The sequence below is a fragment of the Mesocricetus auratus genome, unplaced genomic scaffold (assembly GCF_017639785.1).
Source record: "Mesocricetus auratus isolate SY011 unplaced genomic scaffold, BCM_Maur_2.0 Super-Scaffold_100010, whole genome shotgun sequence".
Classification (NCBI taxonomy): domain Eukaryota; kingdom Metazoa; phylum Chordata; class Mammalia; order Rodentia; family Cricetidae; genus Mesocricetus; species Mesocricetus auratus.
The window spans coordinates 35,001,688-35,025,628 of record NW_024429194.1 but is presented as its reverse complement, the minus strand read 5'-3'; the positions used below and the strand labels follow the sequence as shown (position 1 = coordinate 35,025,628).

The window sequence follows — 23,941 nt, the reverse complement described above, 5'->3', positions numbered from 1 at the left end:
TGTGATGGAAAAGCAATTCTGCTAGTGGATTAGACATTAGAAAACTCGGGATCAAAGGAGTCTTTCATCATTAAAATGCCAGGGAATGAGTACTGTGGTTTCTTGTGGCAGGTGCCCAGGTTAATTTCTCAAGGATTTGCATTTTGGGAAAGATTGGCAAGTTAGCTATTTGAAGCTGAATTTATCTCTAGATCACTGAAAGAGAAGAACAAACACCTGGCTGGTAAGGCCAAAACCTTGAAGTTGATGAATGCAGCTTGGTGAGATTTTATGTTCTTGGTTTTCTGCACGCCTGATCTAAGTCACTGCCCCCCTGATCACCAGCAATTAGTGACAGGCAAGGGAATTACCTAAGGTACAGAGGGAGGACTTGTGGACAGGGACGGACACACACACACACACACACACACACACACACACACACACACACGCCTACATATGTATTAAGTACATGGTCTGAGCACTGGTCTACATGCAGGCATGTAGAAAACTGGTGAACCATCTTCCATACTAAGCACCACGAATTCTTTAGGAGATGAAAATAAAATACCTATCTTTGTCTGGTTGACAACATGCTTTATGGATCATTTCAGAATTCCTAAATCTCTTCTCGAGTTTCTAAAAATAGCAATAGAGAAAGAACTCAAGTTTGAGACACCAAGACTTACTTGGGAAAAATCAATTTAAGAGACTGAGAGGCAAGGAGATGAATCTTCTTTCGTGATTACTGTCTCTGGCAGGAGGAATTAGAAGCACCTCCCAAGTGCATCCCAACTGGGAACCACTACAGCGAATAACTCCCCTGGAAGCAGCGCTTCTCCCAGCAACAAGGCAAAGCAGTCATCCATCACCACAGCTGCCCATTTGGGATAATGGCAACCCAAGTAAGGTGGTCAGACTTGGTAAACAAAAAGGCTGGATGCCCCAGGAAATTTGAATCTCAGATAAACATGAATAATTTTTAGGAATAAATATTATGGCCTATGCAAATTCTGAGGTTATCCACATATCATCTAAAGGACATGTTGCCCAGGGCATGCTCATTCTAAAGTTTAACTATAGTTCATCGATATCTGAAATTCTAATTTCCTTTGTGTCTTGTGTTTTTCTGGCAATCCTAAACCCAGTACTTCTCTTCCAGACTTCCCTTCAGAGAGAGAGAGAGAGAGAGAGAGAGAGAGAGAGAGAGAGAGAGAGAGAGAGAGAGAGAGAGAAGTCTAAGAACACACTAACGATACATGAAATCCAGGTTTCTATAATAGAAAGTATTATTTTATCAATAAATATCAAATTGCATACTCTGAAAAAAAGATGCCTGTGCTTAACATTGTCACTGGGAAACGTTTTAAAATAAGCTTTTGTCTTTTGACAATCTAGGCTTTGTAGATACACACAGAGAAAACTGTCATCCCCTTCTGGTCATTGTCCTCCCTCCCTATTGGTCTCAAAGTGATCAACATTAACAGTAGGTGTAGAAGCATGTGTCCTTGTCATGTTCGTCCATTTATGTAGTTATTCACACTTCCCTTTTAATTTTTTATTAAGTTGGTTCTTTGACAATTGAATCAATGTATATAAAACATTCTGGTTCTTGTCTCCCCATATCCTCTCTAACCTCACTTCCACTCCTATTAACCCCCATTCTTCCCTACCTGTACCTTTCCCAGATGGATGACTTTGGGGTTTATTGGGTGAGTGGTTTATTCTGACCAGGACCCTCCTTTTGCTATTGGAGTAAGGCTACCCATTTAAGCTTGGTGAGGTCAGTGGGTACACAGCTGAAAGAAACAGCCCCTTCCCCTCCCCCCCCCAGTCTGTCGTTAAGACAGGTAGGTGTGATTTTGAACTACCTTGTGTTCCCTAGGGATCCTATTCCCCATGGAGGTTTATAATCCTTCAGCTCCTACCCCCATACAACTGACACTAGTCACATATGATTTCTAAGCACTCAACATCTGTCTTGACCACATACAAGAGATGTGCCCTTGTCTGTCACCACACTTGAATATGAAGATTTAGTTGCATGGTGGCAGCAATGAAAAGTATGGAATGGAAGCAAGAATGGTCACCTAAGTTACAGAGGAAGATAATAGGGTATAGCTTTCGAAAGGGTTTGCTCCCTACCCACTAGACTCAAATCCTGGTGGACACACACACACACACACACACACACACACACACACACACTTCCCTGGGCCCCTTCTTTTTCCTCCTTGAATATGCCTTTGTCCACATCAATTATATCACTCTCCCACCAATTCACTCACTTCACCCTATACTCTTACAGCTCCGAAACACTTACTGAACTAATAAAGTTACTTGTTCTGCAGACAGCCCTAAAGCATAAGAATAATTCAGTATGGCTACCACACTTTGAGAATATGGACTGAAATTTTTAGGTTGAACCTTATCAATTGGTATCAGATCATGTTTGGCTTCCAAACTGGCTGGCTTTGTATGGTTTGATGTCATTTTTTTTCCACAACACAAACCTATTTGTACATCCAGGACAATATCATTGTTAAGTGCACCATTCTAGAATTGTTTCTGAGTTTTGAAATTTTGTTGAGACAGGGTTTCACTATTGCTTAGGCTGATACTGAACTCCTGAATTCCGGTGGTTCCCCTGCCTTGGCCTCTGCAGGAGTCTTGGCTTCCTTTTGAAAGCCTAAGTGAGTTTTAACTTAACTCTCTGAACCTCATTCTACCCATATGAAAATGAAGGTAATTCATAATTCATGGAGTTTGGGATCAAAAGTTTCATCTTCATCTAGAGTTTCAATACATTGCCCAGCACACATGAAGTGTATAATATTATTTTGAAGTATCATCCTTGTCTCTACAAAAACCCATGAATACATAACCCCATTTACAAAGCTAAATCTGTCAAACAAGAAAAAAATAAACCTTTTTCTAATTAAAGAAAGCAGCCAGGAACTTAACTGCCTGTTTCAAAGAGAAAAGCCAAATGACAAGGAGGAGAAACTCAATTTAAGGACAAGACAACAGGCAACAGGTGGTCCCCATGGCTCCCTTCACATTGGGTCAGGGTTTTAGAGCCTAGAGATTGTCTGTTTATTCTGAATGAGATCCAAAGTCTGAGTGCCCTTGCGAAGAGTTCGTGTTGAGTTTCATGTTTATGCAGGGAGGGCCCAAAGGGCAACACGGCCACAAGGACTGATGGACAGATAGATAGACTTACCCAGATTTATGGCCCAGCAGCTGAGCAGCGCCAGCTCACTGGTGGGGACACACTCTGGGTTTAACACAGCCCACTGGAATCTGGAGCCAGAAGTCGAAGAAACCATCGGTATTATTAGCAATCTCCTAGCAGAAGATCGCCCTGGTTCCCAACTGTGCCAAGGCGCGTAAGTTTCTTGGGTACTGCTTTCAGAGAAGTGCCCTGACTTTGTACCCACACACGAACCATAACTGGCCTCTTGTATGATCACCTCTGCTACCGAGGTCAGCCTTGTCAGCCACACCTCCAAGTCAGGGACCGGTTTACAAGACAAAGAATAAAGCGCAGGAAGACTAGAAATGTTGAACTAGACTGACTGGTTGACCCACATAGGGTCAAAAATCAGAGTCTTGGCTATACAACGTGGTGGAATCAACTCTCACAAAGGGCACTGCGTATTTTTGTGATGCAAGGCCTGCCTTTACTGCCCCGGACCTCAGTTTCCCTATCTGAGAAACTTTACCGGAAGTCTGCTCTGGGTGACTGTGAGGTTGAAAGGCAGCTTTGGATATACCCGGTGCACCTGACTTCATTGTTTTGTTCTCTGTGTGCAGGTCGCTCCAGGAAAAGCCATCATTTGGGTACATGCAAGTCACCCAGCCGGTGAAGGCAGGTCAGCTTCGCCACAGCTCCACACCACCCTTGGTCCTCTGATCTTGGCTTTTCCCCAGAGGGCCTCAGGCTTCTAGGCTGCCTGCCAAGCCAGGAGGATGCTGCAACTGGCTTTCAGAGACTCCACCCCCACCCTCTTCTACCTCAGCGTGGCAGCCTTGTTCCCTGCCCCACCCTAGAAGATAAGGTCTGTGGTGGCCGTGCCAGCACTTGCAGGAGGACTGGTCTCAAACCACCATCAGCAATCTGTGTTTATTTGTGGCATGCAGGGGAGCCAAGGGCAATGATGAGAACTAGGTTCCAGAACTCTCCACGATCCCTTTTGGACTGTCAATCAAATGCTGTACCTAGAAGGAGGACTGGGTTCTCTCTTCCCAGTGCTCCAAAGGGGACCACCCACTAGTTATAATGTGATAAGTCAGCCTAGGTTAGGACCTTACCAAAGGTGAGGAGTTTTTCAGGAAAAAAAATTGGAGATTTAGAACACCAAACCTTATGAATTTTTTCATCTTACAGTTCGACGTCCCAAATTTTATATCCAAGTGTATAGAGGTGCATAGATGGTAAGAAAGAATCGCCCTCGACTGAGGGCTCCTGCCCTGCTCTGCCTGCAGCAGCTTGGGGCACAAGAACTGAGATCATTCTCCAGTTGCCCGTTCATTGCGTCCAGTACAAGCGGTAACAAGCTGGGGCCGGCTCCCCCAGCTCAGAAGAGCCAGGTTTTACTTCCCCTTCCAGTCCAAATTCAGTGACTTCCTGACACGCTTGAAACCAGGGCTGTGGGACTTCTTCAGCCACAGAACTGGGGGTCAGTGGCTGGTGAATAGGATAAGCAGTGAGTGCCTTTCATCTCCTCTGTGCGAGGCCATTTTTTAACACCATGATCCACTGCTTACAGCCCTTCTAATATATACAGAGATGGAAGTGATTTTTCTGAACAACTCCATTTAATCATGCAAGAAAATTCCATTTACAGGTTTATAACTTTGTTCACGTTCTTTTGGAAAACCTCATATATTTGACAAATTCCTAGCCTCTCCCGTAACATCTCCTCTCCCCTTTATGTTAGCAGGACTGTTCTCTGTATCATCTTTAAGGCATTCTCCCAGAGGGACAGACATCTGAGCGGCTGGTGTGCAAACTCCAGCGCTTCCTAGAAAAAAGCCTGTGGCCTGATCTGTGTGGACAGTGAGGCGGGCCTCCAACAACCTCAACTGACCCCCTTGGACTGCAGAGATTTCCTGACTGCCCTTGTCATCTAGCTTCCTCTAACCTGCGACTTTCTCCACATATCATATTTGCAGATAAGGGCAGACAGCTCTTGGGACAGACAAAATACCCAAGTTTAAGGCAGCAAGGCCAAGACCAAAGCAAGAGCCCTTCTTTTCCCTGACAACAGCCCCTCCTCTCTTCCTTGGGCACAGTGGGTCAAGTCACGCCCACCTCCCTTCTGACTCATATAGCTGGCATTTTTTTTCCCTCCATATACCACTTCTTTCTCTAGTCTAGGCATACAGCAGATTCCATTTTCAGCTGAAGAAGAGGGGGAGGGTTAAATACCAAATGAATCTAAAAAAAAAACAAGAAAAAACCCTCCACCTGACCCCTGTCTGAACAAATAATGAATCTCCAGAAAAAGCAGCTCGCTGATGGGTCCAGGCTGTGCCTGTGGATTTATGAGGTGACATCAGTTTGAAGACGAGGTGCAGGGCCCGAGCTGCGGGTGACACACTCCTGGATTGTTTTAACGGGCCAGCTCCTGAAGGACACCAAATCCCTCCCCCAGCTGAGTGTTATTAAAGTGGCAAAGATGGAGAGGAGAGCTTTCCCAGATAAATCAGCTTACTTGCTCTGGGCTCACTTCCCATTACCCCGCCTACTGGAAAGTGCTCCCCGGGGGAAGGAAACGAAGGGCTGAGAAGCACTTGCAGGTACACGCTTAATGCCTTAAACTCTCTCTTTGTGTTAACAGCGATTCATGGGCTGGGCTTTAAAGAAATAGATGGATTCCCAATCTGACCAATTTAAATAATCCCTGAGAGAGGACTGAAGGAAGGATTTATGTCCTTAGTAACTAAAAGGCACAGCAGAGCTTAGCCTGGAGGCTGGGTTTCTGCACTTAGTATCACAGAGCAATTCCGGGAGAAGATCCACATAAACCCTGGTGTAAAGAAATTACTGTAAGAGAGAGGAAAGAAGTGGACGTGGGTGTGAGCAAGACAGGAGGGTGTTGAAGCATTTCTCCTGGAGATAGAGTAGATGGGAAAACAAGGCATGGACTAAAAACCTGTGCTTCTACTTTACACTGTAATATGCATAACATTATCTGTAGATCTGTATGCATACAGCCTACAATGGTGTGTGATGATCATACCTAAACATGTGTGTCTCTCTGATACACTGTGTGCATTTCCTCCAGGAAATGCAAAGGCAAAGAGATACACTTGGATTTAGCATCACAAAAACATGTATTACTTAAGGAAAAAACAGGCCTCAGAGGCTGAGTGTGGGAATAAAATAACAACACACTGTGCTGAACAGTATTTGAGAGTGGTGACAGCCTAGAATTTTTCAGAGAACGTTGCTGGGGTTTCTTGTCCCACCAGGTCCCACAGCTGCTTCAGCCCCAAATAAGCACACAGAGACTTACATTAAACTGTTGACCGATAGCTAGGGGTTCTTATTGGCTAGGTCTTTCTAAATTATTGACCCATTTCTATTAATCTAAGTATTTTCACATGGTCTTATCTCACTGGAGAAGGTCTGGACCTGTTACTCCTTCCTCTGCTACATGGTATCTCTCTCATGGCAGCTTCTCTCTGCCTCCTCCCCCCCAGAATTGTCTCCTAGCCCTGCCTATCTTGCTGCCTCTCCTGGCCAAATAGTGTTTTATTCATCAACCAATAAGAGAAACATATATAGAGAAGAACATCCACAATCAAGGGAAAGTGAGAAATTTAGATTTCTGAAGAGAGCTTTTCTCTTGAGAAGGGAAAAAAGCAAAGTGTCTCTCGGGTAAGCCTAAGTCAGAGGCATGGTCAGTCATGGAAAAAACCCAGGAAATGTCCTGACAACCATACTTTGAGCCCTCCTGTCTATACGATTTTAAGCTATTCAGAAGTTCCCAGAGCGAGAGAACAGCAATATGAAGTGTCTACGCATAGCATGAACAAAATCAGTTGGGAGAGAGAATGTATTAGACTCAGGACAATGCTTTATTTGAAGATTAAAATAATGAGCCAAATAATGACAAAGATCTCAAGGCTCTTGCAGAGGGTTTAGTAGTAGCTGGGATGTGTTGAATGGAAATCTAGCTACATGCATCATTTTCCAGAGGCATATTTTTCAAAAAACTCTAGTACCTGATTGCTAGGCTTGCTCTCTGTGATGAAGCCTTGTTTGATAAATTAATTTTAGAACATGCATTATCTCAATACCTTCTTTGGTGCTTGATAAAATACTTGAAATTTGTCTTAGCAAATTTCAAGAGTGCAGTAAGTTGCTACAGTACTCACTGTCTTACACTGTGGGACTTTTAAATGTGCTCATCCTTTCCAAAGGAAGCCTTGTCTCCTTTGACCAGCATCTCCTTAGCCCCAGAACTCCACTATACCTTCAATCCCTCTCTTGGTGACACACTTTGTGCTCACTTTCCTTCTATGAATTCTTTCGAAAATCTCACAGATGAGGTCATGCTGTATTTGTTTCTTTGCTGAGTTCATTCACCCAGGTCATCACAATGTTAGAATTCCTTGTTGGAAGCCAAATACCTTCTCATTGAATATATACACCATGTCTTTATTCAACCATCTGTTGACCAACACTTACACTAACACTATCACCCAGAGATGGTCAATGATTCTGCAATAAGTACTGAGCATGAGAGTGCAAATGTGTTTGTGCACACTAGGTTTGTTTCCCTAAGAAACATACCTGTGCTTGGGATCAGAGGCTCATGAGTTTTTAAGATTTCCAGTATTCTACACATTATCTTCTACAGTGCCTATTCTAATGTGCATTGCCACAAACATTCCTTTAGAGCAAGTGTTGCTCTGTGCTAAAGTGAATGAGGATTCACTTGGTGGTAGGACTGTGGGGACCATGAGCCTGGAAACCAGGCCTACTGCTGCAGGAGAAGGGATGTCCCATCTGGTCTGAATGGTAAACTTTTATCAGGCCAGATCACTGAGGTAGGGCTTAACAAGAGCAAGACACGACCCAGGAGAAATGAGGTTGCAGACTGTATAAACATCACCTGGGATTCCAAATCACACACTTGGCTCTGCCTTTCCCTTCTGCTTGATTTCTGATGGCTTTCCTTGGTCACATACCTGTAAGCACACTCTCCTGTAAGACTAACACAAAGAGCACTGGTACTAGAGATGTAAATGCAGACTGGGTTTAGCAAAGAGAGTTTGCAGATGCAAGAGGGGGCAGGGGGAGATAAATGGAGATGGTGACTATCTGCAAGCCCTGATAAAATTACTTTCTGGCTGAAGGGTCTTACAAATCCCGTCTTGAGTCTGAGCAGTACTATTTCATGCCTCTACCTCAAGCATTTTCTCTCTGGGGGAAAAAAAAATCAGTGACCCAAAAAAGCATTTGGTGGTGGGAGGGGGCAGGGTCCCTGAGCTAATCTTGGAGATAGAGGCTGAAACACGGCTCTCTGGATCGGGGCTGGGGAAAGGAGGGAGGCATGGCTGCTCTGTTTGGAGAGGCCTGTCATCAGCTGGCGCGGTCTGAGCACTCAAGCCTTCTGTCAATAAGCACTTTATGGGGGAGATAAATGGATTTGGAGTTGAGGGTGGGAGGAGGGTGTCTGGGAAAGAATACAGACATTATCTGAACCCTTCTCCCAAGCTGTTTCACCGCAGTGCTCAAGGACACAGACCTTGCATTGAGGAGAGGCCAGATGGGAAGGAGGCTGAGCTCTGCCTCTTTCAGAAAACAAGCCACAGCATTCGGGTTAGCAGTAATAGGCAATCTTGGAGGGTTAGGTCCTGGAAAAGCTAGACTCGATACCCACAACTTAAAGTCTAACTTTAGTCACTTATCTGGTTGTAAACCCTTTGAGGAGCCAATACTGTGCCCAGGAGTTTTTACGGTTCAAATCCCAACTCCACCATTAGGCACATAAGAGATCTCAGACAAATCACTTTTCATTTCTCATCCTGCCTGGGTCTGTAAAAAAATGGAGATTATTAGTCAGGTAGTAGTTGAGATAATATACATTTAACCTGGTGCCTGAATCATTCAGGCATGTAGGAAATTTGAAGAATTGTGGCAGATGCTATTGATAGCCCACCCACATCTCCATCGTCATAGTTGCTTATCAAAAGTTTTTGTAACTCTGCATAGTCACAAGAATATGTCGAGTTCTCATAGAGAGCAGAAAAGTGTCTGAGGCATAATCTCCCAGGAAGCCATTCTCAGCCAGTGACAGATGAACAGTTAGTTAATGGATGGATACCCTTTGTCTACAGTAATGCTATAGCATATTTCATACTATACAGCCAGTATAAATGTTGTTGCCTCCTGGAGTCCTATAGAAACTCAGCACCAACTGTCCCCAGTAACAGCCATGCTGGGCCCCCTTTATCAGCTTGCCTGCCTTTGCTGACGTAGTCTTACTGTCCTGAGTTTGTTCCCAGAGATTGAGCCCAAAGACACTGCTTATACTTGGCTTCTTGTCTCAAGGACCAAATGAATCTAAACCCAAGACAGGGCTTGTTAACAGTGGCTTTACTTCCTGAACCCACCAGCATGCTCTGTTTCCTTATGTGTTCTGGTAGTCAATGTTTATCCTGATAAAGCTTCAGAATCCACAGAAAAACTCAAACCAGAATCCAGTTGCCAACAGAACCTGCCCAGGACCCAGTGCAGAGAGGTTATTTAGTCTACCCTGGAAAATGAAGAGTTCAAAGAGTCACTCAGTAAAAATACAAAATAGAGCAAAGACTATTATTGATTGGTCACCAGACACACCCTTCCCCCTGGGGACACATCTGCTTCCTACACCTGAAGCCACTCCAGATTCTCTCCCCTTGACCTCAGGACTCCACACCCATCTCCAGTTGCCCGCCTGGAGGCATTTGCCGTGACCTCATCACTGTCTTCTCCAGTCAGTGTTCTTGTGTAACCGCTTCTATTTTCCAAATATGGAAAATATTTTACAGAGATTATGTTTTTTGGGTGTGCCACTTCCTCAAGACCTACAGGTTCTCACCTTAATCGCCTTAGCACATTCTTCAGATCACCCTGTGTGTGTGGAGTTGGGGGTGGGGGCACTCACTGGACACTTGTTGAAGTCATAGGGTGTTGTTTCTTGTAACAGCCAGTCAAAGAAAGCTTTCTCCCCACACTCCTGCCCTGCCCTCTTGCTGAACTCTACCTCTGGGATCTTGAGGTCTGTCTTAAGAGGAAGATAAATTCTAGAGTCAGTGAACTGTAACTAGAGTACACTAGAGCCCAGAGTTAACAGCAGGCAATGGTGATGCCATTGGGTAACACTGGTGATCACTCACTTGAGAACAGCTGATGTCTTCGGTATTAGAAGCACTACCTGTCTAGGTTATCCTTCCTTGGGACAGTTTCTCAAAATCTGACCCGTGGACTTCCTATTTTAAAACTCTTTCCTGTCTCTGCCTTTCTCAAAATGTTCTTGTGTGTACATATCTGTTTTCCCGGGGGAGCCAAAAGGCAATCTTCGGTGTATTTCCTTAGGCTCTCTCTCCACCTTTTCCTTTATTCAGTCTTTTGCTGGCCCAGAACTTGTCCAGGGATCCTCTTGTGTCTACTTCCCCAGTGCTGAGATTACAAGAACATACCACAATGCTCAGCTTGCTTGCTTTATTTACTTAATTATCTGTTTGTTGTAGGTTCTGAGGATTGAACTAAGATCTACATGTTTCAAAGGCAATCACTGTATCAACTGAGCCATCTTCCCCAAACCCTAACAGAACTTCAGATACCGTTTGAAATGCAGATTTCCAGTCCAGCTAAGGCACATGAAGCCAGAACAAGCTCTCTGGGCAACAAGGTGACAAACTGATCAAGTTATCACATTGGCAGCACCATGTGTAGGAAGCCCTTGAGTCTTGGAACAGCTGATCACCCTGTGAGTGCACCTTATGCACAGCAAACTTTGCAGCATTCTCCTCAACAGTATGGCACCCTCACGCAGACAACTTTGGCTCAAAAGTCTCTGAGCATTTGAGGTTACTTAGAGCCAGAGCCACACGGGGTAGCTCTTAGTGAGTGTTCTGTGGAGCTTAGTGTTGGGGGAAGTCACACTGTCTTGTTACTTTTTCTTTTGGAACTTCTATGCAAGTTCAACTTGGTCCTGCTTTCATACTCCACAATTTCATCTACAAGGCCTTACTCTTGATTTACATGGTAATTTGTTCCCAATTCCTCCACATGCTGCTCCCAGAAGACAAACATCGCAGGGTGATCATTATATACTCTTGAATTGATTTGTATCCTTGCAAAGTAAATAGCATGTTGCCCTGCGAATTTTAATTTCAGCAAATTGTGTTTGTCTGTAGGGCTCATCCAATACTTACTCTGCTCTTGAGTATTGCATTTAATGCTGGGTGGTCCTTAATTTTGTTGCTGTTTTGTGGTAGGCAAATCAAAGATGGCTCCCGGTAGTGGCAGACTCAGTCTTCATGTCCTTGTGCAGTCCCTGATCATAAGCTAGACCTAATGACTTTTTCCTGATGGACAAAATGGTGACACTGCTGCTTTGTGATGAGATGTTGGTTTTGATTAGATCCTGAAACTGGGACTTTCTCTTTTGCTCTCTCATTTGCTGACTCTCATGGAAGCCAGCTGAATGTTTGCAAGTTGCCTTATGGAAAACTTAGTAGCAAGGATCAGAGAAAGGCCTCTGGGCAATAGCCAGCAAGGAACTTAAGGCCTTCTACACTGTATCAGAAAGGAACTGAATCATGCCAACAGTGTTGTGGCTAAATTTGAAAACAAATCCTCTCCTAGCCCAGTTGAGATTTGAGATGAGCATGGCTCTTGCCAAAACTTGATTACAGTGTATTGAAGACCTTGAGCAAAAGACTCAGCTAAATCATACTGGATGATAAAATAGAGGTGAATAAAATAAGTGTTTGTTGAATTGAGAGGTGAATTTGATATACTTTGTATCACAGCCTTAGGTAACAAATATGTTTCTAAGCATTGGTCACCCCCAGGGTGTACATCTACTGCATTCTCCTTGCTTACTTCCTACAAAACATCTAACTCTATCATAAGTATTGTGAGCCCCTGGAGTAAAACCCACTCTGGACCTGTGTTGACAGCTCCTTGCTATGTCTATGCACAACATATTGCTGGGAAAACTATGGAAGCACTTGAAATTCAGGGGCTGAAGAAACTAAGAATCTTGCAACTTTTAAAAGAAGGCAATTTCCCCAGAGACATTCTTTTCTAAAGATGGGCAGTCTTTAAAGGGAAAGAAAGACTATCTGATAAATGTTTTCCATGGTATATTAAAGAACACTAAGGCTGATCTATTGGATTATTTGAAAGTTTGGTGTCTTGTCTTGGAAAAACACTGCAGTTTTTCATTCTTCTTACCCAAGCATCAGCCATGAGAAGCAAGGAGTCCGGGGAGGGAGCCTCAATCGAAGCTGAATGAACACATCAATAATTGTTAAAATAATGTTTCTCTGTTTGGTTAGTAAATGGCTCCAAGTTTCTGGGAACATGTGCAAAGACCCTGCATCCATGAGAACTGTCATGTTATTTTTTACAGTAGGCTGAGATATATTTGGAAGTCACTGGACTGTGGCCGTCCTACATCAAAAGGTGTGTCATAACACAACACCACCATGCCCCATTTACAGTAATAGCATGCACAGCTCTGGCTGCTGAGGGCAAATAAAATGTGTTCTTGTAACATAAACAGCCTCACCTTCCCTCTGAGGACTGAAGGGCCATGAAAGATTTATTTATGTGGGTTTTTGAAACATGAGGACACGTGCAAAAACATGTTAAACATGCCTTTAAACACAAAGACAGTCAGGGAGACTAGTAAATACAGAAGAGCGATTGTCTTAAATGAAATCTAAATTCTAGAATCTTCTCCAAGATATTGGAGAAGAGAATATTAGATACACAAAGCACATTAGAAGTTTTCTGAATTCAGGCACCTCATTATTTTTTGCTTTAATCCCCAGTGATCTTTGGAAAAGTAAATTGCATATAAAATCACAATTAAAGTCTTCATCTTAAATGTCTTAACATAGTTCCATGGTATTACATATATTCATAATTTTGTGTAGCTATCATCACCATCTATCTCTATCATTGTCTTGTTGTAAAACTAAAAATCTATACCCATTAAACAGTTAACCTCTCATTCCTCATCAACCCCAGCCCCTGGAAACCACAACATAACTTATTCCTGTGACTGTAACTATCCTAGGTGTAATAGCTCATCTTGCTTGCCAACTTGATATACCTGGGAAGAGGAAAATGATCAAAGAATTGTCCCCATCAAATTAACATCCATTGACATGTCTATGGGGGCAATCTCTTGCTTGCTTCTTGACATAGGAGGGCCCAGCCCATTACGGGTGGAGCTAGGCTGATGAGGATGGCTCTATAGGATAGGGAGCTCATGATGAGCTCAGAAGCAAGACAGTAAGCAGCACACCTCCATTTCAAGTTCCTGCCTTGCTTCCCTTGACACTGGACTAAAACCTGTGGCTTTTGGCCATGGTATTTATCATAGCAGAAAGCAAACTAAGATAATGTGCGTATCAAATAACTGGAGCCTTGCAACACTTGCCTGTCTGTGACTGCCTGGCTAGTCTCATGCAGCAAAGTGCCCTCAGGTAAATGACATCAGAATTTCCTGTCTGTGGCTGAGTGATCCTTCATTACATGCACATACCACATCATGTTTACCTGTCCATTTGTGAGAGAACGCCTGCCTGATCTTATGAACTATGCTGTGGTGAACATAGAATACAGGTGTGTCTTCAAAATTCTGTTTTCAATTTTTGCCAGAGAAAACACGGAGTTGCTAATTTTCTTATTTTGAGGAAGCACCATACAGTCTTCCATGGCGGTCACAACATTTTGTATTCCTATCCACAGTATACAAGGGTTTTAACTCATCTGTGTCCCAGCAGCATTTGTTCTGTTTGCCGGTGTTTGTTTGTATTAGGGCGATGGTGGCCAGGGTGAGGCAGTACTTCCTGGTAGTTTTGACTTGTGCTTCCTTAGTGTGCAATGCTGTTGATCATCTCATCTACTGGCTATTTGTGTTCTTTGGGGGCAATTTCTGTTCAAGATCTTTGCCAGTTTTTTCAGCTGAGTTACGTTTCTCTGTTGTTGAGTTGTAAGCCATTTCTGCATGTGCTAGATCTGGGCTCTTATCAGATGGATAGTTTGCAAATCTTTTCTTCCATTCTGTGGGCTGACACTTCACTTTGCTGACTTTTTTATTATGTAGTTTTTAATGTGTTTTCATTAAGTCCAACTAGTCTACGTTTTATTTTCTTACCAACACTTTTCTTGTGCCATGCTCATCATTGCCAAATCCAACATTATGAATCTTGTGGCCTAATTTCTTTCTTAGGCATTTTTGTACTTTTAGGTCACATAAGTTTTAATGCATACTGGATTAATTTTTGCATATCAGAGTAGGTCAAAGTCTAGCTTCATTCTTTTGTATGCAGATATCCAATTTCTCCAGAATTATCTCTTCAAGTAGCAACCACTTCATTTCCTAAATGAAGGAACTAGGGAAGACCAGAAAAAGAGACATATAGAATCTGAACCTCTGCTCCTGGTCAGTGCCATCTTAGACACTTACAATTAACACAAATTTAAATTGTGTAGAAAGCAAAACCAGTGCATTTTCTTATGATGTAATTGAAAACAAGTGTGTACCTCTGAGGCTGGCAGAGCACTTGATGGCTTCACAATATGTCTACAAGTTCTCTGGAATTCTGCCCTGAAGACTTAGAGCTTAATTATTCTCCTATTAGCTGTGAGCTAGACTCAGTAACTGGACCCCTAAAGATTAGCATGGGGCAGATTGTGGCTTCTGAGGCTAGGCAGGCCACAAAAGGCGTTGTGTTTTCTACTTGGTGTTTCTCTTTTTTATGCATGCATGTGGGTGTGTGTTTGCGTATATGCACATTTGCATGCAGGTGTGCATGCCCTTTTGTGTGGATGCAGATGCAGGCCAGAAAGCAACTTGGAAGTTTCTCACCAGGAGCCTTCTTCCTTGTTTTTGTGTTTGTTTTTTGTTTCGTCTTGTTTTGTTTTGACAGTCTCTTCCTGGGACCTAGAATTTACTGATCAGGCTAGTCTGACTGACCCTAGAGACTTTCAAGTCTCTGACTCTCCCTGCTAATACTGCAAGCACATGTCACCACGCCCAGTTCTATTATATGGATTCTGGGGATCAGGCTCAGGTCTACATGCTTGATGATAAGTGCTTTACTCATCGAGGTGTCTCCCTAAGATCCAGCATGTCTTTCTTGATGACTTCTTCAGGAGACTATCAGCTGCCAGTCTGATACTTGGGTCTCTTGAATAGTCTCAGCTTCCTGTCCATGTCAATCTCAATGGAAGCATATCTCTCAGACATAGGCTAGCCTTCTGGTGGCCATAGCCCTACCCAACATCTTCTCTGTAGGATCATGAGAGACCCTGAGCAAGAATCACCCACCTGAATTACTGTCCCATTTCAATTCTGATCCGCAGACAGTGACATAAGAGTTTATTGTCCAAACATTAAGTTCTGGTGTATCTCCTAATACAATAGATATCTAGTACAGGGAACTATGTGACTTCCCTTAAATTGCCACCATTGGGGTAACTCCTATTTTATGAACGTGGAAACTTGTCACTTTTGTTTTGTTGTTGTTGTTTTTGGTTTTCAAGACAGGGTTTCTCTGTGTAGCCTTGGCTGTATTGGAACTTAATCTGTAGACCAGGCTGGCCTTCAGACTGACGTTGAGCTTGAAGAGATCCACCAGCCTCTACCTCCCAAGTAATGGAATTAAAAGTGTGTGCCACCACCGCCCAGCCAGGACATTCTTCTTAACAAGATCTCAGAAATCTAGCTGCCTCGATGTGGTCTGCAGTGATGTTCTTAAGCTACTCCACCAGCCTACTCTGTTAGAATGGCCAACAGGAAAATGTCTCTTTTCAAAGTCTGATGTTGGAGCCATGGAAAAACATTCCTGCTCAAGGCTATCTTAAAACAGGCACCAGACCCAGGTCCTAGCTCCAGCTACTAGTTCTGGCTCCACCCATGTCTGGCTGTGTCTTATTGGTCCAATCCATTTTCCTTTGACGGTCTCTGTTCACTACTTTCATCTGGAAGACTCATTGGTAACATTAAACAGGAAAAATATACCAAGCAGGTGTGGTATAGGTAGAAGTCTGCCAGTGGAGCTATGAGAACTCAGAGACTCAGATGTTGGTCAGATAACTATCAATGGACTGTCTCAGCTTTGCCACTGACTGGCACCATAATCTTGGATGAATCACTTACTCTTGTCAACGTCTGCCCCTGCTTCTTTAAGTAACAGCAGTTATAGCAATTAACATTTATCTGTTGACTATGTTTAAAACATTAGGTAAAGTTGCATGCATTGTCTTTAACACAGCTCTGGGACAGAGAGACTATTATTAGCCATGTTTATAGGTGAAGGGGGCTGAGAGCCAGCAAGTGATGAATCCAGGATTCAACCCTTAACTACTGCTGCCACAGTAATTCTGAGTCCGTTTCCGTTTGAATTGGAATTGTGGGTGCTAGGATTAAGGCCAGATCCTGAAATGATCATATGAAATGTAGATTATGAAGACACTATATGGCAGCAGGTGTTTAATTAAACAAAGAATGCCTGGTAGTGGTGGTGCACACCTTTAATTCCAGCACTTGGGAGGCAGAGGCAAGTAGATCTATGTGAGTTTGAGGCCATCCTGGTCTACAGAGTGAGTTCCAGGACAGGCTCCAAAGCTACACAGAGAAACCTCGTCTTGAAAAACAAAACAAAAGCAAAGAGCCCTAGAAATTGTTCATAAAGTTGGTGTTAGGACACATGTTTGCTTCTAGAATATAGGGACCCCGGTTCTAGAGAAAAGGAAAGATGTGGTCTCTCTCTGATAGCAGCCACTGGAATAGGAGGTAGGGCTGAAAGAGAGCAAGGCAAGAATAACGGGGCTGAGATATCAGCATGTGCATTCTCTGTAGGACTGATACCAGAGCGTTCTGTAGTGATTGACAGGAATGCACCACCATGGACATCAGCAACCTCAGTCCAGGACACCACACCAACAGAAATTGAATTCTTACACAGACATCAGTACTAGAGTTTCAACAATGACTAAGCCATTCATTTCAACATTGACTAAGCAGGAAAATGTAAACATACCAGATGTTGCACAAGTCTGCAGAGCACATACGTATTAGTCAGTTTTCCAGCACTGGGCCAAAATATCTAAGACAAGGAACTTATAAGGAGGAATGTTTATTTTGGGTTATGGTTTCAAAGGTTTGGTTAGTTGGCATCATAGATGTCAGCCTCCAGCAAGGTGGAGTTTCCCAGTTTGGGAGTGATTTACATCATAGGGCAGAGGCTATCACAAATAGAATCAGATAGATGCCAAGGGCCCGATGTCCCCTACTCAGTCACTCTCCCAATCACTTAACTTCGATACCACTAGAACTCACCCCCTAGTTGCCACAACCTCCTGATAGGAACATGCTGGCTGTTAGCACATGGGCTTTGGGGAACCTTTAAGACCCTAATCTTGAAGACTAATGGTAATAAAGCAAGGGAGACAGAAAAAATGGGGGAAAGCTTAAATTTCTACAGAAGTTCATTTTCTATTTTCACCCCAGGCTTGGGGTTCTAGTGATGAAATGGAAGAAGGTCTATCCTGTCATGTTCTGTAGAGATCTTCACTTTGTTCCATGATCCCCAGAATACAGAACATCGAAGTCAACAGACCCAAACACTGCAGCTTATCTAGGTGTGGAGGCACACATTTGCATAGTCCCAGTTCTTAAGAGATGGAGAGAGAAGGGCCAGCAATTTAAGGTCAGACACCTGGGTTACCTGAAGAGCTGTCTAAATGATGTCTAAAAGATGTCTAAATAATGACGACAAAAAGTATCATAGGCTGACAGAACAGACTGTGTGCATGTGGATCCCTGTGTGTGTGTGTTTGTGTGTGTGTGTGTGTGTGTGTGTGTGTGTGTGTGTGTGTGTGTGTGTGTAAAGATTCCCTAATATGAACATGTTGCCCCCCAGGACTACATTAAATATGGAAATTTATGTTCCTTGGTCCCTGAACTACATAGTGAAAAAAAAGTACATGATCTTTCTGATCTCAGAGATTTCCAGAGAAAGATGTCTGGCCTGGACAGACTCATTGGCTAGTGACTTCTGGAAAGCTAAGTTCCTTTCTGGAAGTGAGTGTGCAGATGCCTTGCTGAGGTGAGTGCCAGAAAGGTGCGGATGAGAAGGAATGTTGTGAAGGTCCTGTTCTCCCTCTGGAGGAAGGGCCTGGGGTGAACCATCTAGAACATCTGTTGCTTGGAAATAGAGCACTTTCATCCACAGACGATGGAGGAGGAAAGGAGAACAGGGAAACAAGTAAACCTTGTTATGAAGGCCTTGGAGAGGAGAGTAATGTAAAGGAAGGTGGATGTGAGCAGTGCAGAAGTTTCCACGCGGCTAACTAACCTGTGGACCTCACCCTACTCCATCCCAAGATTCTATCCCTCTTTCCCTGTGTTCTGCTGGTCTCCTCCAAAGTCTTTGGCAGTTTCCTGATCAAGGGAGCAGTTAGAACAACCCAAACTGGAACACCAGAGCTACAGCTTTCTTCTGGAGGTCACTGGGTCACTTGCACAACAGTCCGACCACCCATGGTGGCAGTATACAGATGTCATGACCTCTAGCTCTTAGGCATCCAATCAGTTTGCTTTTACCTCTAGTGAGCCCACTCTTTAATCTCCACTCTACCAAGCTGCCTCCTCTCCTTTTTCACCCAGCCAACCCCCTCTAAGATGCCTTCTTTGATGATCTCCATGGAAACTGCACATTCCTTCTCCCTGCCTCCATAGAGGATGGAAGTGCTATGAGGATGCTATGCATTCCTGCTGTAAAAATGGTCCCTCAGCCCCACTCCAGGCAGAGATAAGGACTGAGAGATACCAGTTGACTCAGAACTGTGGTTAATTTGCTAGAAATCAACCTCTTAACAGGAGTAGTGGGTGGAATGCATCCTCCTGGAGACAAGGGGCTCTTAGGCTCAGATTTGAAAGCAAGCTGGAAATCCCTGAGAGGCAGGCTTGTTTCCAAGAGAGAGGACACTGGAAAACAGACACTAAGGGAACCTTTGCAGCCATCAGGGTGCACAGTTCCTGCTCAGTTTGCCAAACTACTGGCAGCCACTGAGTTTTACCTTCTCTCCCTTCCAGACCCAACAAAATCCTGACTGGAGCCCACCTGGGCAATGAACTCTTGGGGAATGCAGCAAATCCACCAGGCTGGTAATCTCCAGGAAGCCTCAAGCTATGAACCCACAGCTTCCAACAATGGTCTCTCTGGTTCTCCGTTCAGGGATACCCCTGACACATGCATGGTATCAACAGCTTTCCTTAGTTGTGGAGGAATGTTCCATAACTCCTTTCTTCTGTCCTTGACTCTAAAGCCAGAACCACGTGGCCAAAGCTGCTAAGTTCTGTTGCTTGATGGGGCTGGAGCATGCCCGTGCCCCTCTTGTTTAATTATATCTTCACCAGCTTTCTGTTTTGGATGGTTTCCTTTGCTACTTAAGCTTGGTTGAAACTAGATCTATAGATCAGGCTTTCCTTTAACTCGGAGATCTTTCAATTATATCTTCACTAGCTTTTTGTTTTTGATGATTTCTCACACTGCCTAAACTTGACTGTTCTGGAACTTGCTCCATAGACAAGGCTCAGAGACCTGTCAGCCTCTGCCTTGCAAGTGTTGAGATCAAAAGTATGCACTACCACTACTGACTCTAAGGTTTTCCTTATTTCCTTTTCACAAGTTGAAAATTTAGCTGGGTGGGATCTTGCTCTGAGGTCATCACTCCCTTTATTACATATCTTAATCTGTTTATCTTCTTGAACACAGGGCTTAGTTCCCTTCTACTCCTGGTATTATTTTTCTCCTCAAATTGTTCAGTTTTTATTTTTCCTTTCTCAGCTTGCTCCTTTTTAAATATAAATCTTTATAAGCATGAACACTGATAACCATACAACAAGAGTTTATTCTAGGCTGTTTTGAGATTTCCTCTGCTAATGGAATTAATCCAAAACTCTTCACTTTAGCCTCACTCAGACTCTTCAGACAAGGGCAAAAAACAGCCACATTTTTTTACCAAAACATCCCAAGAACAATCTATAGACCACATGTTAATATTCTTCCCCCCTGAAACCTCTTGAACCAGCTTCCTACAGTTCATCAAGTCACACTCAACACCACTGTCTTCCATGCTCCTACTAGGATGGCCCATTAAGCAACACTTAAAATGTTCAGCAGCTTTTCTAAACCACAGTCCCAAGGTCTTTATTCCTTCAGAAAAAAGCATGATCAGACCTATGACACTAATACCCAAGTTCCTGGTACCAACTTAGTTAAGGTTTCTATTGCTGTGAAGAGACACCACGACCACAACTCTTAAAAGGTAAAACTTTAATTGGGTGGCTTATAGTTTCAAATGTTTAGTCCATCATCATCATGGTGGGGGCGCATGGCTGTGCACAGGCAGGCATGGTGTTGGAGGAGGAGCTGAGAGTCTACATCTTGATCCTCAGGCAAAAATAAGTGAACTGTGCTTGAGCACAGGAGACCTCAAAGCCCACCCCCATAGTGACACACTTCTTTCAACATGGTCACACCTCCTAATAGTGCTACTCCCTTTGAACTTATAGGGAACAATTACATTCAAACTACCATGGCCCCTGTATACTAATCCTTTTATTAAAGTTAGCTTTAGTTTGACCCAAAAGTTGAGGAAAGAAAATGGACAGACAGACAGCATAAATATGAACTCGGGGACTGACCATATTATTCAGAGTTCCATTCATTTCATTCTCTCTGTTAAAAAACCAGCTGTGAAAATATAAAAATCCCTTTAGTATTTTCCTTCAAGACAGTTTTTTTGGGGAGACTTTTCTGTCTTAAAAGTTCTGGAGAGAAGAAATTCAAAGTAATAGTCAGAGCCTACTTGAACACTAGCCTCATAGTCAAGTCTGTGTATGGTATACTGTTCTTGCATTCCTGTCCTTGGCAGTAGTGGCCAAGAACTTTTATGTTCATTTCCCTTTCATTTCTACTCCATGAAGCCCAGAGGTATGTTCTGGTATCGGGCCAATTGGTACATTTATAGTTTGACAATAAAATGATGTGGGAAACGAGAAATAAAAATTCTCCTTGATACAGGAAAATTAAACAATATAAAAAAAGAATGTGTGGGAGATCAGTGCTAGTCCGATGGGCTTCATGTCCCAGCCCTGAAAAATCAGTGACTGAATGCTGATGCAGAACAATGCCATTAGCAGGACACTGAGCTGAACATAAGAGATCACACACACACACACACACACACACACACACACACACACACACACACACACAGAAAGAGAGAGAGACAGAGACAGAGACAGAGAGAGAGATTGAAAGGGAGGGGAGACTAAGTGAGTCCCACTTTCTCTTTTTTTCCTTCCAAACAAAACAAAGTGCTATAACACCTTCTTGGGTGGGTAAAAATCAAGGCCAACCCCAGGCACATTAAGTAGCCTGGGAGTCCAGGCATCTCTAGGTGGGGACTGGTGCTTCTTATGCGGATTCAGGTATGACCTTCAGAAGCTGACACCTCCTAACCCAAAGCTGAAGCCCCTGCACTGAGCTGCTTTCTCTACACACAGAACCAGGGAGTAGAGGAACTGTGGGGGTTCACCTCTCCATGACCCCTCAATCCCACCAGCCCTCCAGAACCACATCTGGGACCCAGCTGAGCTCAGAGTTTGGAAGCTTGTCACACCCTTCCTCTGGGGTTGCAGGGATGGGAGAAGTCACTAAAGAGGCAACCCCTCATATGAGACCAAGGACATGTGGAGAGGAGAGGAATCCCTGAGGCAACAAACTTTAGGACTTAAGGATTCATCTTAGCACCACTATGAAGTAGTCCTGCTGGGAGGAAGGCATGCTGAGAGCAGGGTCTTCCTACCACTTCCGAATTGCCTAGTTCAATGCCTGGCAGAAGTAGAGATTTAATACTCTCTTGTTAAATAAATGCGGGGATGAGAGAACAATGGCTCTACAGTCTTTCACATGTGGAGGACACCTATCACCCCACTTTCTACCACCTGTGGGACATCTGCTCATGACCCATTCTGTTTCCTCACACTGGGGAGATGGAGAACATCTTTACTTACAACCTGTTCATGCTGCACTGACTCCCAGGGGTATTCATCTCCTCAACCTGCTGGAACATAGGACTACAAACTGAGAAGGTTTAAACAGTAAAACTAATTTAGTTGCCATGTTAGAATATAAAAGACCTTCATCCAGTGACTGATGGGATCAGAGGCAGACACGCACAACTAAACACTGCACTGAACTCCTGGGACCCAGTTGCAGAAAGGGAGGAGTGATGAGCAAAGGGTTCAAGACTGGGCTGGTGAAACCCACAGAGACAGCTGACCTGAACAAGGGTGAGCTCATGGACACCAGACTGATGGCTGAGAGACCAGCATGGAACTGATTCAGACCCCCTGAACGTGGGTGTCAGTGAGGAGGCCTCATCAATCTTTGGGGCCTCGGGTACTACATCAGTATTTATCCCTGGCATGCAAATGGACTTTGGGAGCCCATTCCACATAGAGGGATGCTCTCTCAGCCTGGACACATGGGGGAGGGCCCAAGCTCTGCCCTGAATGATACGACAGACTTTGGAGATCCCCCATGAAGGGCCTCATCCTCCCTGGAAAGTGGAATGGGGAGTTGGGGGGGTTGGTAGGGGGCGTGGGAGGAGAGAAGGCAGAGGGAACTGGTATTGACATGTGAAGCAAGCTTGTTTCTAATTTAAATTTAAAAGAAGAAAAAAATATAGAAGTCCATGACTAAGGTACCCACTGAGTTGGGTCCTGATAAGACCTCTCTCCTCCTCCTGCAGACAGGAGGATGCCTTGGCATTTGGCTGTGTGTGTGCTCACTGTGCAAAGAGGGGGAGCTTGTCTCTGGTGTTCTCCATCCATAAGGACACCAATCCTGAGGTATCAGCATCATACATTATGTCCACATTTAACTTCAGTTACCTCATCAAGGCTTTGCCTCCAAATACAGTCACCTTGGGGGTTACAAGTTCACTCAATAGAGTTGGAGAGAATGAGTTCAGCCTACATCACAAGGCAAGAGGAGATGTTCCTGAGCCCCTTCATAGACTTCCTCTAGTTGTCCCCTTCTCTAGAGCACGAGCATCTGAACACCATAGGCATGCCTGCTCACATCTGAGGGTTCACTTTCCATGCCACCAGCTGGCTGCCCGCAGCCCCAGAATTCTGGAGGAATCTCTTCCTCCAGAGAAAGTAGCAAAGAGACAGCTGTTACTCAGGACCATAGAACTCAAAATGTCATTGGGTTCATGTGCACATGTGCCCTGCAAGTCCCCTTGTCATGTGGGAAGGCACCCATGTGGGGAAAAATGAAGGTAGCTCATGATCCAGTAATTCAGGGCCAAGGCTGGGGTCAGCTCCCCTCATATGTGCTATGAATATGGTGTATTCTTACTGCAGACTTTCCTAGCTTAATGTCTAGATTTTAGACCTGCAGGCATGATATGCGCACCTTCTTTTGTTCTCATCTCCTGGGCAGGCCACAGGTGGAGGGACCTTACACTCCCGCTTGTTCCAGGCATTTCCTATTTATGCCGGGCACCCCGCTGTATTATTTACTATTTCATCATTCTTTCACCATTGAAAGGAAACAATAAATTCTATACTCCCTTCAGCTGTGAAACACAAACACACGCAAGCTGTGGGGATAGACCAGGGGAGTGAGT

General features: G+C 44.0%; 1 long non-coding RNA gene across 1 annotated transcript; it reads left to right on the top strand.

The window, feature by feature from the left end:
* The first annotated feature begins 5,438 nt into the window (after positions 1 to 5,438).
* Positions 5,439 to 19,653, top strand: LOC110340951. The gene is made up of 3 exons (XR_002382802.2): positions 5,439 to 5,784; positions 10,732 to 10,970; positions 19,329 to 19,653. It is a non-coding gene; the product is annotated as an uncharacterized LOC110340951 (long non-coding RNA).
* Positions 19,654 to 23,941: the final 4,288 nt, after the last annotated feature.